The 4,220-nt window shown below is 50.5% G+C and overlaps 2 non-coding genes across 2 annotated transcripts; both read left to right on the forward strand.

The window, feature by feature from the left end:
• Nucleotides 1–871: 871 nt before the first annotated feature.
• On the forward strand, nucleotides 872–952 carry LOC114886171. Its single transcript, XR_003791247.1, has one exon. It is a non-coding gene; the product is annotated as a small nucleolar RNA SNORD115 (small nucleolar RNA).
• A 2,053-nt stretch (nucleotides 953–3,005) lies between these two features.
• On the forward strand, nucleotides 3,006–3,086 carry LOC114886230. The gene has a single exon (XR_003791287.1). It is a non-coding gene; the product is annotated as a small nucleolar RNA SNORD115 (small nucleolar RNA).
• The last annotated feature ends 1,134 nt before the right edge of the window (nucleotides 3,087–4,220 follow it).

Here is a 4,220-nt window from a genome sequence, read left to right on the forward strand (position 1 = left end):
CAGTTTCACTGGTGCTGAACCCATTTGCCCATCTCCATATATCTGCTCCCTTGATCATCCAATTTTGGGGACTCATGTCCTTGTTTCTGAGTGTTGGTGGGCAAGTGGCCAAGCCCAATGTGCTGTCAGCCACCCCGTGCTTGCACAGACCAGGATCGAGCCTGGAGGAACATTTCCATTCCATAAGACAAGTCCATAGAGTTTGGCGGGCCAAGAAGCCCTTGCCCCAGGCCTTCTGATGGGAGGAGAGCCAATGATGCTCTGTCTTCACCTGGGAGTCTTTAGCAATTCATCAATTCTTCCTTCCCTAATACATTAGTTCTGTATTTATTCATGCACAGATCCATTGGCCAATGGCTCATTTATGTTTGTAAGTCTGGGAGGAGGGAGGAAAACAGAAAAATAAGGAGATAGGGAGGTAGGGAGCTAGAAAGGTAGGTAGTTGGGTCAAGAGGTAGGTAGGTAGATAGGTATTAGCTGTGCGTTTCAGGTAGGTGTTTATGTTAATGCATACAGGTACATTTGGTCAGATTTTGTGTTCGTGGAAGTCTTTCTGGATGTACAAGACATATGCTGGTATGTCTCGTAGCATCATTTGATGTATATAGGGGTTCATGCATGACTCCCTGATGCCTAACAGTATAGACTAGGAGTTGACACAGCTGTCCTACTCCTTTCTAGCCAGACAATGTCCCCAAGGGTAGGATGATCTGACTTTGGCCTGGTGCCTATGGGGCAGGCGATGTCAGCCTTGGTCCAGCTCCTGGAAGAGACAGAAAGTCATGTCCTTTGGGCAGTCACATTTCCAGAGAGCATCTGAGGTAAGCCTACTCACGTGCCAAGGAACAGATGCATAAGGAGTGCCTCGGTTGGGTCAGTTATGAGAACTCATATGGTCCTGAAGAGAGATGATGACCTAAAAATCATGCTCAGTAGGATTACACTGATGCCCAAAGGAGGTGGCCATCCAGGGCCTGGAGGTTGAGGATTCTCTTGTCCCTTCCACAGCCCTGGAGTGTGGGTTTGGAGGCCCCCTATTCCTGGAGGAAACCCCTTGGGACTCTACCTTGTCTAGGGGCTTCCACATGGTGAAGATGTGATCCTGTCTTTGGGTTTCTTTCCTGATCCCTTGTTCCTCTGCCTGCCCAGAGGCCATAGGCGGGACCTTCCTTAGCTCTTCCCCTTCAAATTGTGTCTTTCAGTCAGACATTCTGGCAAGGTTCTCACCACAGCCTGAATGATTCGAGGTGAGTGGCTCTCTTTGATTTTTGACAGAGGCTCATTGGAAGTTGGACGATGGGGAAGGCCCACCTCAAAGTCGTCAAGAAAGGGGAGTCCTTTCAGGAGCCTCAGTCCTTGCAAAGGAGCGGATTTCTGCTGTGGCACCACATATAAGGACCAGTTTCTTGGGCACTGAAAAGCCTTTCATTAGACTTGAGTTCTAGTCAGGTTGCACCTGGAGGCAATGTTTCCTTCCCTGGGCCCCTGGGGAACATCCACACAGGATCTGTGTGCACCAGAAGGCAGAGCACACTGACATACTGAAGGGACAGTCACTTGTGATGTGTGCTTTGCCATCTCCAAAGAACCATCAGTAGGGAAGAATCGTGCCCCAGGACAGGAGAAGTTGAGAGGCAGGCAAGAACCCGTCCACTGGGGCTTGGTAGGTAGATGCTGCTGGCTATTGAGAAAGCTAAAGGGCAGCCCCTGAGCTTTAATGGGAGTTGGCCAGGTTACTTTCAGGTATGGTGGGGTCTCGGTGAGGCCAGTTCTTCCTGATGAGACCTCTGATGGATTTTGCTTCACCCACTAGTGGTCAATGAGTCTCCTGGGGAGTTCTTCCTCCCCGGGAGCCCCTGCCTTCAAAGAGAGCACCCTCAAGAGGAGAAACCCCTTCTGAGTGTGCATTCCTAGTAAGGCTGTTGAGAACCCTCTTAGCCCTGAGATCATCTCCATCTTGAGGGCCTGTTTACCAAAGAAGAGGGGTGGCTCCATGGCATGGGCTGAGGAGGGAGTACTTGAATTGCTGTTGTTTGGGGGCCTTCCATGGGCCACAAGAATGGATGCTGAACCAACAGACGATGGCTCTTGTCCCTGGCCTGAATGTTCCATGAAGGGCTTTGCCAGGTGGACTGCTGCTGAGCCCATGGGCCCATCTCCACATATCTGATTCTTCCCGCATCCATTCTGTGGGACTTCCTGGCCCCATTTTCTGTGTGTTGGTGGGCAAGTGGTCAAGCCCAGTGTCCCATCGACCACCCCATGATTGCACAGACCAGGATCGAGCCCAGAGTAACATCTCCATTCCGCAAGACACATCCATAGAGTTTTACTGGCCAAGAAGCCCTTGCCTCAGGCCTTCTGATGGGAGGAGAGCCAGCGATGCTCTGCCTTCACCTGGGAGTCTTTAGTGATTCATCAATCCTTCCTTCCCTGACACATTAGTTATGTAACTATTCATACACAGATCCACTTGTCACTGGTTCCTTTATGTTTGTATGGAGGGAGGGAGGGAGGGAGAGAGAAAGGCAAAGAGGTAGAGAGGTGGGGAGCTAGAAATGTAGGTACGTGGGTTGGTAGGTAAGTAGGCAGATAGGTAGGTAGATGAGTGTTAGGTATGCGTTTCAGGTAGGTGTTTATGTTAATGCATACAAGTACATTTGGGCACACTTTGTGTTCGTGAAAGTGTTCCTAGATGTACAAGACATCTGTTGGTATGTCTCATAGCATCATTCGATGCATGTACGTGTACACGCATGACCCCCTAATGCCAATGGTATGGACTTGGAGTTGACACAGCTGTCCTGCTCCTCTCTAGCCAAAGTCCCCATGGGAAGGAAGATCTGAGTTTGGTCCACTGCCCATGGAGCAAGTGATGTCAGCCTTTGTCCACCACCTGTAAGAAACAGAAACTCAGTTCCTTTTGGGCATCCTCATTTCCAGAAAGCATGTGAGGTAAGCCTACTCATGTTCCAGGGCACGGATGAGTGGGGAGTGCCTCGGTTGGGTCAATGGTGAGAACTCATATGGTCCTGAAGAGACATTATGACCTAACAATCATGCACAATAGGATTACACTGAGGCCCAAAGGAGGTGGCCATCCAGGGGCCAGAGTTTAGGGATTCTCCTGTCCCTTCCAGAACCCTGGAGTGTGGGTGTAGAGGCCACCTATCCCTGGAGGAGAGCCCTTGGGACTCTACCATGTCTAGAGGCTTCCACGTGGCAAAGACGTGATCCTGTCTTCAGCTTTCTTTCCTGATCCCTGATTCCACTGCCTGCCCGGAGGCCCTAGGTGGTGCCTTTCTTTAGCTCTTTCTCTTCAAATTGTGTCTTTCAGTCAGATGTTCTGGCAAGGGTCTCGTCACAGCCAGAATGATTTGAGTGAGTGGCTGTCTTTGATTTTTGACAGAGGCCTCAATGGACTTTGGGTTATGGGGGAGGCCCACATCAAAGGCGTCAAGAGGTGGTAGTCCTTTCTGGAACCTCAATCCTCGCAAATGGGGGATTTCTGCTATGGCACCACATCTAAGGACCTAGTCAGCTGATTTCTGCTATGTCACCACATCTAATGATATAGTCAGACTGCACATGGAGACAACATTTCCTTCCCTGGGCCCCTGGGGAACATCCACACTGGTTCGTGCCCACCTCAAGGCAGAGCAAACTGATCTACTGAGGGGACAGTCACTGCTATGTGTGCTTTGCCGTCTCCAAAGAACCATCGGTAGGGAAGAATCATGCCCCAGGCCAGGAGGTGGTGAGAGGCATTCAAGAACCCGTCCACTTGCCCTTGACAGGTAGACACTGCTTGCTTTTGAGAAGCTGAAGGGCAGCCCCTGAGCTTTAATGGGACTTGGCCAGGTCACTTTTAGGGATGGTGGTGTCTCAGTGAGACCAATTGTTCCTGATGGGCCTTCTGATGGGTTTTGCCTCTCACTCCCGTCCAGTGATCCTCCTGGGGAGCTCTTCCTCTGTGGGAGTCAATGCCTTTGAAGAGAGCACCCTCCAAAGTAGAAACTCCTGACTGTCCATTTCTAGTAAAGCTGTTGAGAGCCCTTAGGAGCCCTGGTATCATCTCCATTGTGAGTCCCTGTTTCCCTGAAGTAGAGTCATGGCCCCATGATATGGGCTTAGGATGGAGTAATTGCACTGCTGTTGTTTGTAGGCCTTGGACATGCAATGGATGGAGATGCTGTGCACCAATAGACAGTAGCTCTTTT

The sequence above is a fragment of the Monodon monoceros genome, unplaced genomic scaffold (genome assembly GCF_005190385.1).
Source record: "Monodon monoceros isolate NGI ecotype Baffin Bay Population unplaced genomic scaffold, NGI_Narwhal_1 Contig4347_ctg1, whole genome shotgun sequence".
NCBI lineage: Eukaryota > Metazoa > Chordata > Mammalia > Artiodactyla > Monodontidae > Monodon > Monodon monoceros.